Here is a 13,794-nt window from a genome sequence, read left to right as displayed (position 1 = left end):
TGTCCTTGGATCAGGCCAAAGCCTTTGACCGGGTTGATCACGAGTACCTGTGGTCCGCTCTTCTGAGGTATGGTCTGCCAGGGAGGTTCGTGGACTGGCTGAAGACATTGTACAGAGGGGCGGAGAGTTTCCCACTTGTGAATGGTTGGATTGGACAGGCCTTTGCGGTGGGCTCCGGCGTTCGTCAGGGATGTCCTCTCAGTCCCCTGCTGTATGTGTTCGCGATTGATCCCTTCATAAGGAGGGTGGATCATGGACCAATAGCGGGGGTGAGGATGGACCAGGCGGGCGAACGGGAGGCCGCCCTGAAGGTAGTGGCCTATGCTGATGATGTCTCTGTTTTTGTCTCCTCGGAAGAGGAGGTGCGGGCAGTGATGTCTGAGGTGGAGGGCTACTCCAGGGCCTCTGGTTCCATTGTCAATCGGAGCAAGTGTGGGAGTCTTTGGCTGGGGGGAGGAGATCCCAGGTTTGATCTCCCGGACACCCTCCCAGAGCCCCAAGAGTATGCAAGATCCTAGGCGTTGAATTTGGCCAGGGTGATTACCCAATCAAAAACTGGGAAAGTAGACTTAAAACTGCCGCCCAGAGAGTGGACCAGTGGAAGGGTTGGTCTTTGACCCTGAGGGAAAGGGTGAGCTTGTGCAAAGGTTTCCTGCTCCCATTGTTAATGTATCTAGGCAGCATTTGCATTTTGCCAGAGCCTCTCTGGACGCGGGTCTATGGCCTGTTTTTCCAACTGTTATGGGGAAACAGGCTGAACCTAGTCAAGCGGGAGGTTACTTACCGTACGAGGAGACTAGGGGGGTTGAATATGGTCAACCCCGTGGTGTTCTTGGTTTGCACCTTTCTTAAGCTAAATATATCAAACCTCTGGAAAGAGAGGGCTCCTCTGTGGGTATTCTCCTGTAGGGGATGGTTGCAGTCCTTCTTCCAGGATTGGGAGACAGGAGGGCGTGTGAAGGATCTTCGCACACCGCACGGGCATCTCCCGGCTTATGTTACCCCGGTTTTGAAAGTAATACGCCGGTGGGGTTTGGGAGTGTGGGAGGTGAGGACTCTCACGAGGAAACTTCTCGAGGGGAGGATCTTATCGACCCATTTTCAAAAGCCACTGGCACTCAGGGACTGCCCAAGTCGGGATCTGGAGGTGGGGTTGCGTCTTTTAAATTCAAAACGGATCCCTGCGAAGTATTGGGACTTGACTTGGCGCTGCTTTCAGGGTAAGCTGTATGTGAGGGACAACTTGTAGTACAGGAACTCCGAGGATAGGAATTGTCCTCGTGAGAGTTGTGCTGACACGCTTGAGAGCATGGAGCACTTCCTGCTTCAGTGTCCCTTTAATGCAGAGGTATGCAACAGGGTGGGCGCTTCCATTGACTGGCCTAGGCTGGCGGGCCTCTCCTACGCTGAGTGGGCCTATGGAGCGTTCAGAGACCTTGGTGGACGGGACCAGTGCACTCTTTTTCTAGTTAGCCTAGTGGTTAGGTTTTTCACATGGAATGCACGGTGTTTAGTGTCGACGGGCAGTAAAATCCTCCCAGTGGGTGAGGTATGTAGCAACATCCTTGGTGACCTGGTGAAGATGCGCTATTTGGAGTATGAAAGGCTGGGTGCATCGGGGGCCTCCCGTCTCTGGAGGGGTTTCTCCTTCCAGGTGCCTTAGTTCTGGATTGCTCCAAGCCTCCTGGTGATGGGCTAAGTTCTCACCGTAGCTTTTTGTTTTGAGAATGGTATCATGAAAAGGGTTTACAAGCACCGAACCGGTGCGGATGGTATTTTTGTTATTGTTCTTGTTGTTATTATTATTGTTGTCTTATTGTTCTTTTACTTTGGGGGTTAGTTAGGTGGGGTGGGGGTTTTGAGGGGGGTTAAGCATGAACTTGGACTGGCCCGGGCCCAAAACTGTCGGGGTTCGCCCTAAGCCCGGAAGGACTTTTTCGGAACTTAGAGGCCGGTTCGGGTTGGGGGTATAGTGAGAGTTGGGGTAGTGTATGTGTTATTATGTGTTACTCATGATTTAAGTGTTGTGTGTTATTTCATATGGTTTATGTGGTTTATATTTTGTTATATGTATTTTGCTTCTGCATCTCTGGTTTTTGTTACGGCAGAATCAGGTGTAAGTGTGGAGGAAGTTTGAGGTATGTTTGGATAGGCTGTGGTTGTATGGTGGTTGTCAGGCAGGTGGGGTCCCTTGTATATACATTGTTTATGTATCGGTTATATTGCTGGAAATTGTTTTCGTTACTTGTACTAGTTTGTGTTCTTACATTTATAATAAAACAGAGTTCCAGCTCCAGTAGCGTCCACTAAAGCTGCTGCAGTTAAAAAGCTTTTATAAGGATCGAGCTCGGCTGTCCACCGCAAGGCATCCTACTGCCAGTCCCAGCCCCTATGCCTTGGGGTGCCTCCTGATGCTCTTCACTAAGTATCCCATGGTCCCAAAGCATTTCCTTTGAAAAAATTAAGTGTCTAAACTACAGGTGGTGCAGCTTGCTTAACAGCCGGGATAATCCGCTGACTAGCAGACACTGCTACTAGGCATAAAGTATTTCCTGGGCTAGATGCAGTTAAAAATTTGTAATTAGATACTCTCGTTGGATGCTGAGAAAGCATTCCATAGAGTCTCCTGGCACGCCATATATGATTCTCTTAAAAAGCTTGGGGTAGGGGTCTAGGGGACCCTTTTATAGCCAAAATCATGGCCCTGTATCGCAATACGTCACCTAGGCTGAAGATAAATGGAACTGTAGCACCCTGAGGGCTCGGTTGCTACAGACGTATTGCACCTCAACCAGAGGTGTGATATCTCACTCTCAGGTAAGGATGGAGTGTGGATCAGGACCCGACACCTGCATGCATTACACCACATTGCCGTGGGGCAGGGCGACCAATATGCCCCTGAGATGGGCACGACAGTCCCTGTCCCTGGCTGGAGTGGGGGGAGGGAACACTGAGGAAGGGGAACCCTGTAGTGCAGGAGCAGGGAGGAAGCAGTTCCTGGGTGCATTGAGAAGGGAGTATAAAAGGTGGGCACCATCTTAGTTCAGTGCAGAGAAGTCTGAGCAGAAGTGGCAGGGAGCAGGGGCTCTGCATGAGCTCTGCTCCGGAGGCGGGCCTAGTAACAGAGGCCCAGGCCTGGAAGAGGTAGAAGGAAGGAAGAGGAGCGGAGAAGGCTCCAGGAACGAGGAATGAAGGGATCCCAGGGGTGCGGACGGGCGAGTCGCCACCGCACGCCCGAATCCACCTGCGTGGAGGGGTCAGGCCAAAGGGGGAGACCGGTCCCCGAACTAGTGGAGGCAGGAAACGACCCTCAGCTAGAAACCGGAGGCTCTGACATTTTATGTGGCGCAGCCCCTCGCTACACCCGCTAGGAAGGCACCACATAGGGTCAGGGAAACTGGCGCCAAGTTTACCAAGAGGAGGCCCGAGGCAGCCGGACAGAAGTGTTGGTAAGAAAGGCCAGACAAAGGACACACAAAGGGGGTCCTGTGAAGTGCTCCAAAGTTATCTGGGAGTTGTCTGAGCCCCTCACCTGGTGAGCACAGTATGACGTGGGCAGCCGTTACCTGCAGACGTGGTCTGGATAATAAGAACTGTGAGTAAAGGCCCTGGACTGCATCACTGACTCCGTGTCGTTACTGCTGCTGCCCTGCACCATCACCCCCATCCTCCGCATACACTGCCCTGAGGCTATACTCCTCCCGTGGGGAGTTATGCTACGCTCTGCTGCACCCACAACACCAGCCTCAGCGGTCTGCCCTGGAGCGGCGGTTCACTCTGACCGCAATCCACGGGTGGCGTAGTCGGACATTTAAACATCAAAACCACATAAATAGTTCCGCCACTGGTTTGACCGCCCTGAGCCACGGAACCGGGTTGCCGCCACGGAGACTACAACCACCAGCATCCACCAAAAAGGGTCCGGCTCCGGGTGTCCCAAGGCCCAGGGGGCGCGTCAGAACATTTTCATCACCTTTCACAATCACCAATGGGACAAGGCAGGGATGTTCTCTGTCCCCTCTCTTATACATCCTAGTGACGGAGCACCTGCTCTCATCAATTCGCCATAACCCCAATATTAGGTGGATTGAGGTGGGAGGCACCGAGTACAAGTGCTCTCTATTTGCTGATGATGTCCTAGTATATATCACTCAATCACATATATCCATCCCTGCTGTTATGGCTGAAATAGATCACTTTGTTACATGGTCAAATTTTAAAATCAATGCAGCGAAGTCTGAGGCCCTCGATGTCTCCCTCCCCAAATCCATATAGGATTCCATCCAGTCCAACTTTCCCTTTGCCTGTCCCTCACAGGGTATCAAATACTTAGGAATTCCTATTCATAGAGACCTCTCCCATCTGTGTTATCTTAATTTTGGGCCCTTTATTAAACAACTCCATACAGACCACGGTTGGCAAGTTAGAACTGTAAGATTCACTACGTGAACCGCTGGTGTTTTGTGGAAAAGCACATGTACACTGCGTTCCAAATTATTATGCAAAAAGTGTTTAGGAGTGATAAGGGAAGAATTTGTTTGTTTGTCAGTTAAACTCATTGATGGTGATGTGTGTCAGGGCTCTTTATATCACTGTAAGCAATTGCAGACACCTGTGCTAATTAGTTTGGCAGGTGTGTCCAATGAAAGGCAAGACTACTTAAGAAGGCTCTCTCACATTATTAAGCAGCCTACATTTTCTGCCAAAATGGGAAAGAAAAAGGATGTGTCGGCTGGTGAGAAGCAACAAATTGTGGAGTGTTTAGGTCAAGGCATGACTACAATCAACATTGTGCGATGATCAGGATGAAGTGTCTTGGCAATCAAGAAGTATGTAGCTGATTCACAGTACACACGTGTGCGTGCTGATAAGGGCAAATTGAGGACTCTTTCCTACAGGCAATTACGTCAGGTTGAAAGAGCAGCGGCCAAAAAGCCTTGTCATAGCAGCAGACAAGTTTTTGAAGCTGCTTGTGACTCCAACGTCCCCCGAACAACAAGATGCAGGGTCCTTCAGAGGTTTGCAGCTGTGCATACGCCATCCTGTCGACCTCCTCTATCCACTTCACACAAGCAGAAACGGCTCCAGTGGGCCAAACATTACATGAAGACTGATTTCAAAACAGTTTTGTTCACGGATGAGTGCCGTGCAGCGCTCGATGGTCCAGATGGATGGAGTGGAGGATGGCTGGTTGATGGACACCCCACGCAAACACGGCTACAGCGCCAACAAGGAGGAGGTGGAGTAATGTTTTGGGCTGGAATCATGGGGAGAGAGATTGTCGGCCCCTTTAGGATCCCTGAAGGCGCTAAAGATGAACTCCATAATGTATGTGGATTTTCTCAAACAGCACTTCCTGCCATGGTTCAAGAAGAAGAACCGTGTATTTCACAGCAAGATCATTTTTCTGCATGATAATGCACCATCTCATGCTGCACATAAAACATCTGCATCTCTGGCTGATATGGACATAAAAGGGGACAAACTTATGGTGTGACCCCCATGCTCCCCTGACCTCTACCCCATTCAGAACCTTTGGAGCATCATTAAAAGGAGTGTCTATGATGGCGGGAGGCAGTTCACATCTAAGCAACAGCTCTGGGAGGGTATTCTGTCCTCATGCAAAACAATTGAAGCAGAAACCATCCAAAACCTGACAAATTCAATGGACGAGAGAGTTCAGAAGCTCCTTTCGAACAAGGGGTCCTATGTGAAAATGTAACATCACCTAGAATAAAGTTTTGAGTTGAAAACTGTTTGATTTCAGTTTCTAACAACCTGCTAATGCTTATAATTTCAAAAATGACCATTTTTTTGGTCTTTATTAAAATGAAAAGGTTGATCGAAAAGTTTGGGGGATCTAAGAGTGTGGCAACCCAGTAGTCATGATTACTTCGAATTCTGACAATATGAGGGTCATGCTGCAGGTAGTGCAGCAAGAAGGCACTTATGTGTCTTGCGCATCTCGGAGCCCCAAAATTATTTTCCGGGCTAGATGCAGCTAAAAATTATTTTAAATTTTAAATCTGGTGAAGCTTTAGTATAGATGGCCTAATAGGATCAGTGCTGCACACTGCTACAAAGCCCAAATTATTTTCCAGCCAAGATACAGATAAACATGATTAGTAATTTGAAAGCTTAAAACGGTTGGTAGGGTGATTTTAACCAATCATCAAGCTTTTACTCTCCCCAGGATGACACAGGGGTAGAAAAGTCGTTTCGAATCCATGATTTGTTCATCTTTATGAACGTGAGTCTGTCTACATTATCAGTGGAGAGCCGCGTGCGCTTATCTGTCAGCACACCACCAGCAGCGCTGAACACACGTTCAGACAGAACGCTGGCTGCGGGGCATGACAAGATCTCCAAGGCGTAAGTGGCTAGCTCCGGCCATTTATCCAGATTGGAAGCCCAAAAAGAGCAAGGGTCCAGTGACACAGTCGTGGCTTCAATGTTTACTTGGAGATACTCCTGTACCATCGTCTCTAGGCGTTGACTATGTGTCAGACTTCTTGTCTCCTGTGGCCTTGCAAAGGATGGGCTAAAAAAGTGGTGAAATGATTCCGCAAAATTGATGTTACCAGCAGATACTGTGGTTCTGTTACGGTTTGAGTGCTGAACACTTGACGGTCCCACGGTTGGCAAGTTGGAACTGTGAGATTCACTACGTGCACCACTGGTATTTTGTGGAAAAGCACATGTAAGATTCTGCAACAGTCTCTGCTGATACTCCTGCATGCGTGCATCCCTTTCTATGGCAGGAATAATTTCTGCAAATTTACTTTTGTACCGGGGATCTAACAGTGTGGCAACCCAGTAGTCAGGATTATTTCTAATTCTCACAATTCGAGGGTCATGTTGCAGGTAGTGCAGCAAGAAGGCACTCATGTGTGTTGCGCATCCAGGAGCACCAAGTCCCTGTTGTGTTGGTGGCGAGGTAACAATCATGCTTCCTTCCTCTGTCCTCTCCCCCCAACCTCGCACAACAGAAATGTGATCAAGGTCTCCCTCATCTGATGAGTCTTCCATCAGTTCGTCCTCCACTTCTTCCTGGGCTCCTGCACCTTCCTCACTAGTTTGGCTGCTACCATGCGCCCTGGTAAAACCATCTCCCCCACCCTCACATGCCTGCCGCCTTGGTGCTGCCGACCGTCTGGACCTTGCAGATGTTAGCCCTTCCACATACAACTCCTCCTCCTCTACTTCCTCCACCTCCTCTTGTGCCACCACCTGACTCCGAATTCTGTTTAACATGTGCTCCAGCATGTAAATCACCGGAATAGTCATGCTGATAATGGCATCGTCAGCACTAAACATCTTCGTCGCCATTTCAAAACTGTGCAGAAGGGTGCATAGGTCCCTGATCTGAGACCACTCCTCCAGCGTGATTTGCCCCACCTCTGAATCTCGTTGGCCCAGGCTATACGTCAGAACGTATTGCACCAGGGCTTGTCGGTGCTGCCACAGTCGCTGCAACATGTGCAGAGTTGAATTCCACCGGGTAGGCACATCGCATTTTAGCCGGTGAAGTGGCAGGCCCAACGACTTCTGTAGAGATGTAAGTCGCTGAGCTGCGGGATGCGAACGGCGGAAGTGAGCACACAGCGACCGTGCCCCCTGCAGAAGGCCATCTAGTCTGGGATAGTGGGCTAAAAATTGCTGGACAACCAGGTTCAACACGTGAGCCATACAAGGCACGTGTGTGACATTGCCCCGGCGAAGGGCCGCACCCAGGATTGCAGAATTGTCGCACACGGCCTTCCCTGGTTTCAGGTCCAGTGGAGACAACCATTCATGAAATTGGTTCTCCAGAGCTGACCACAACTCCTTAGCTGTGTGACTCACATTTCCCAGACATTTCAATGTAAAAACCGCCTGATGACGTTGAGCCCTACTGCCAGCATAGTAAGGAGGTGTGCAGGATCCCTTCTGCGCAGTTAGAAAGCTTGTGGCATGACCAGACAGGCTTTGGGTGCAGGTGGAAGACCGAGAGGAGGTTGAGGAGGCAGAAGCAGTGGAGGAACTTTGACATAAAGAGGATTGACGCACAACTCGTGGGGACGGCAAGACTTGGACAGCAGCCCCTTGTCCTGCTGTCACCATAGTTACCCAGTGCCCAGTCAGCGACATGTAACGCCCCTGTCCATGCCTACTCGTCCAAGTGTCTGTGGTGAAATGCACCCTGTCACACACAGAGTTTCTCAAAGAAGCGGTGATGTTGTGTGCGACATGCTGGTGGAGCGCAGGCACACCTTTCTTTGAGAAGTAGTGCCGACTGGGCATCTGGTACTGGGGCACTGCGACGGACATAAGGTCTCGAAAATCCTCTGTGTCCACCAGGCGGAAAGGCAGCATTTCTGTAGCCAAGAGCTTGCAGATGGTGAAATTCAACCTCTTAGCTTTCTCATGGCTAGGAGGAAATGGTCTTTTACTTGTCCACATCTGAGGGACCGAGGGCTGGCTATTGTGCTTAGACGGGGTTGATAAGGGTGTCCCCGGCAAACTGCCGGTCTGTGAGGAAGATGCAGGCGGACATGTTAGGTTGCCTTGATCCAAAGGTGGTGCTATCGATGTCGGACAGCGCTCAACACCAGCCGGTGTTCCCACCTCCAAAGAAAATGATGACCTGCCAATCACGCTGGCTGTTGCGGGTAAAGAGGTGGCAGGTCTGCGCCCCAAAACAGGTGTGACTGCTGTCCCCCCAGTCACAGAGGATGAAGAAGCCGCGGATGCACAAGATATGGCAGACGGTGGTTGGCCCGGCCGGCTAGGCCGCATTGTAGCACACTGAGCTTCCCACTGCAAGTTATGCTTCATGTCCATGTGCCGGTTCATGCATGAAGTACTCAAACTATGTATTTTTTGGCCTCTACTTAGCTTTTGCTGACAAATGTTACAGATAACACGAGTTGGGTCATTTTATCGATCTGAAAAAATGCCCAGGCTATGCAAGGCTTAGCACCCATGCGACCTGAAGAGCCACCACGACTTGTGGTGAGAGGCAGAGTTGTGTTTGAGGATGCAGTTGTTGACGTGCTTCCAGTACTACGTCTCTGTCCAGGAAGGCGCAACCTGACCTCGTCGTCACTAGCATCTTCCTCCACCTCCTTTGCTGACCTAAACTCTTGGCTGACTGTGGGTTGACAGTAAGTGGGATCTCCAACCTCATCATCATCACCCTGTGTGTTATCACACCCGTCGTCCTCAGAGCCAACCTGTTCCTGCCCTGACAAAAAACTAAAGTTGTCGCTCCAATCAGGTATTTGAGTCTTATCATCGTCTTCCTCATTGTCTCCACCAACAGGAGTTACAGTTTGGGAATGAGGGTCTACATTATGGTCAGAACCTTCTGCGTCTGGTCCTGGATCCGACTCATAAAGATTCTGGGCATCAGTGCAGATCATTTCCTCGTCTGGATTCACAGAAGCGCTGGAGTCGACCTCTGATTCCCAGGCTATAGTATGAGTAAACAGCTCTGCAGACTCAACCATCTGTTCTACCTCATACTCAGACGGGCAGCTGGAGATTTGGGAGCTGTGAGGAAGCAAGTGCGATTGGGGTGACACCTTTGAGGACTGGAGTATTTGTGATGTTGAAGTTGATGTGGAGGAGAGCCCACTTAAAGGAGCACTTGATATCCGTTGAAGCACCTGCTGTTTTTGTGCCTCATCTGGAATTTGTAGCGATTGGCGTGGCCGTAAGAAAGGGATCTTATCACATTGTCCGCTAAAAGAAGTAGACATTTTAGTTTGGCTGGAAGATGGTCTTTCTTCTGCAGATGTTACTGTTGCTTTAACACCTACCCCACGGACACAACCTTTTTTCCCCTTCCCAACACGCCTATTCCCCTTTCCACCAGCAGCAGGCCTTTTTCCACTCATTTTGGTGGTTAACTAATTCACAACTCTGGAGTTGTTTGCACAAAAAAACAATGGATGGTAACCGAGCAGAGCTGAGTGGCCAAACTGTGGTATTAGGCCAAAACTATTGGCTGGGTTAGATGCAGAAAAAAAATATATTCAGTTTGCAACCTGATGGAGGTCAGTATAGATGGACTAATACAACAAGTCCCACACACAGCTAGAAGCCCAATATTTTTTCAGAGGTAGATGCAGAAAAAAATATATTCAGTTTGCAACCTGATGGAGGTCAGTATAGATGGACTAATACAACAAGTCCCACACACAGCTAGAAGCCCAATATTTTTTCAGAGGTAGATGCAGAAAAAAATATATTCAGTTTGCAACCTGATGGAGGTCAGTATAGATGGACTAATACAACAAGTCCCACACACAGCTAGAAGCCCAATATTTTTTCAGAGGTAGATGCAGAAAAAAATATATTCAGTTTGCAACCTGATGGAGGTCAGTATAGGTGGACTAATAGAACAAGTCCCACACACTGCTAGAAGGCCAAATATTTTTTCAGAGCTAGATGCAGAAAAAAATTATATTCAGTTTGCAACCTGATGGAGGTCAGTATAGATGGATTAATAGAACAAGACCCACACACAGCTAGAAGCCCAATATTTTTTCAGAGCTAGATGCAGAAAAAAATATATTCAGTTTGCAACCTGATGGAGGTCAGTATAGGTGGACTAATAGAACAAGTCACACACACTGCTAGAAGGCCAAATATTTTTTCAGAGCTAGATGCAGAAAAAAATTATATTCAGTTTGCAACCTGATGGAGGTCAGTATAGATGGATTAATAGAACAAGACCCACACACAGCTAGAAGCCCAATATTTTTTCAGAGCTAGATGCAGAAAAAAAATATATTCAGTTTGCAACCTGATGGAGGTCAGTATAGATGGATTAATAGAACAAGACCCACACACAGCTAGAAGCCCAATATTTTTTCAGAGGTAGATGCAGAAAAAAATATATTCAGTTTGCAACCTGATGGAGGTCAGTATAGATGGACTAATACAACAAGTCCCACACACAGCTAGAAGCCCAATATTTTTTCAGAGGTAGATGCAGAAAAAAATATATTCAGTTTGCAACCTGATGGAGGTCAGTATAGGTGGACTAATAGAACAAGTCCCACACACTGCTAGAAGGCCAAATATATTTTCAGAGCTAGATGCAGAAAAAAATTATATTCAGTTTGCAACCTGATGGAGGTCAGTATAGATGGATTAATAGAACAAGACCCACACACAGCTAGAAGCCCAATATTTTTTCAGAGCTAGATGCAGAAAAAAATTATATTCAGTTTGCAACCTGATGGAGGTCAGTATAGATGGATTAATAGAACAAGACCCATACACAGCTAGAAGCCCAATATTTTTTCAGAGCTAGATGCAGAAAAAAATTATATTCAGTTTGCAACCTGATGGAGGTCAGTATAGATGGATTAATAGAACAAGACCCACACACAGCTAGAAGCCCAATATTTTTTCAGAGCTAGATGCAGAAAAAAATTAGATTCAGTTTGCAACCTGATGGAGGTCAGTATAGATGGACTAATAGAATGATGCTATGCCCAAAAGATTTTACTTCACTAGGTGCAGTAAAAAAATTGGTATTCTATACACAGGTGGTATATCTTGCAACACAGATAGGCTACTCCACTGACTAACACACTCTGCAATAGGCCAAAAAGGATTAGCTTTGCTAGATTCAGCCAAATGCTGTGAAAAAAACTTGCACAGCACTGGCACAGACCTGCCTGGCAAAAACTGATAGGAACTGATGTAACCTAGTCCTGAAAAGGACTCCAATTACAATTAGTCTTTACTCCCACAACCTATCTATTTAAGAGCACAGACCTCCCTGATAAAAGTCGTAGGAAATGCTGTAACCTAGTCCTTAAAAGGACTGCAATCACAACTATTCCCTACTCCCAAGCTATCTGTATATTTGTGCGAAAATTGGCTTGAAATTAACAAGGTATAGCGCACACAGCAACAGCGGTGCCGTCTAACACGCAGCTGCAGCAGTGAGAAAATGGTGGCGACGGGGAAAATGGCTTGGTCTTATAGGGCAAGGACATGTGACATACACTGCCAATGACACATGCCCTTGCTTGTGTGAAAAAAAGCACTTCGCTCCGTGTGTGCGCTGCTGATAGGCTGACAGATTGCACCTCCCCACTGCAAATGCGGGAAAGAGAAAAAAAAATGGAGATCTTCATTGTTCCTGCAGAGATCCATCCCCTGCCCCTCCCCCCACCCCGCTGTACACTCAAACTGCGTATTAACATTAATTTTCATCATTACTGAGAAAAAATCCAGTTATGATTTTGGTGCACGAACAGTTATCGAACATAACCTCGAACAGCCGAATTTTTCTCAAATTGTTCGTGTTCGCCGAACGGCTCGAACACCGCCCAAAACAGCTCGAATTTGAGATTGGCGAACAGTTCGAGTAGAACAACGCTCATCTCTAGTCTTAATGCCCCTTGGAAGAGTGGTGGAGGTCGCAGTGGAATAAAAAGACATATCAATGCCCCTTGGAAGAGTGGTGGAGGTCACAGTAGCTTAACAAGATGGTTTTCATGCCCCTTGGTAGAGTGGTGGAGGTCACAGTAGCTTAACAAGACAGTTTTAATGCCCCATGGAAGTGTGGTGGAGGTCACAGTAGCTTACCAAGACGGTTTTAATGCCCCTTGGAAGAGAAGTGAAGTTCAGAGTGGTTTAAAAAGACGGTTTTAATGCCAGTTGGGAGAGTGGTGGAGGTCACAGTAGCTTAACAAGACGGTTTTAATGCCCCTTGGAAGAGTGGTGGAGGTCACAGTAGCTTAACAAGATGGTTTTCATGCCCCTTGGTAGAGTGGTGGAGGTCACAGTAGCTTAACAAGATGGTTTTAATGCCCCTTGGAAGAGTGGTGGAGGTCGCAGTGGAATAAAAAGACAATATCAATGCCCCTTGGAAGAGTGGTGGAGGTCACAGTAGCTTAACAAGATGGTTTTAATGCCCCTTGGAAGAGTGGTGGAAGTCGCAGTGGAATAAAAAGACAATATCAATGCCCCTTGGAAGAGTGGTGGAGGTCACAGTAACTTAACAAGATGGTTTTAATACCCCTTGGAAGAGGTGTGGAGTTCAGAGTGTTTTAACAAGACGGTTTTAATGCCCCTTGGAAGAGTGGTGGAGGTCAGAGTAGCTTAACAAGACAGATTTAATGCCCCTTGGAAGAGTAGTGGAGGTCACAGTAGCTTAACAAGATGGTTTTAATGCCCCTTGGAAGAGTGGTGGAAGTCGCAGTGGAATAAAAAGACAATATCAATGCCCATTGGAAGAGTGGTGGAGGTCACAGTAGCTTAACAAGACAGTTTTAATGCCCCTTGGAAGAGTGGTGGAGGTCACAGTAGCTTAACAAGACAGTTTTAATGCCCATTGGAAGAGTGGTGGAAGTAGCAGTGGAATAAAAAGACAATATCAATGCCCATTGGAAGAGTGGTGGAGGTCAAAGTAGCTTAACAAGACAGTTTTAATGCCCCTTGGAAGAGTGGTGGAGGTCACAGTAGCTTAACAAGACAGTTTTAATGCCACTTCGAAAAGTGGTGGAAGTCGCAGTGGAAAAAAAAGACAACATCAATGCCCATTGGAAGAGTGGTGGAGGTCACAGTGGAATAAAAAGACAATATCAATGCCCCTGGGAAGAGTGGTGGAGGTCACAGTAGCTTAACAAGACAGTTTTAATGCCCCTTGGAAGAGCTGTGGAGCTCAGAGTGGTTTAACAAGACAGTTTTAATGCCCCTTGGAAGAGTGGTGGAGGTCACAGTAGCTTAACAAGACAGTTTTAATGCCCCTTCGAAGAGTGGTGGAGGTCACAGTAGCTTAACAAG

Source organism: Phyllobates terribilis, unplaced genomic scaffold (assembly GCF_046119375.1).
Source record: "Phyllobates terribilis strain yellow unplaced genomic scaffold, ASM4611937v1 Scaffold_3__8_contigs__length_932513732, whole genome shotgun sequence".
NCBI classification, from domain to species: domain Eukaryota; kingdom Metazoa; phylum Chordata; class Amphibia; order Anura; family Dendrobatidae; genus Phyllobates; species Phyllobates terribilis.
The sequence above is the reverse complement of the archived record's forward strand: the minus strand, read 5'-3'. Positions refer to the sequence as shown.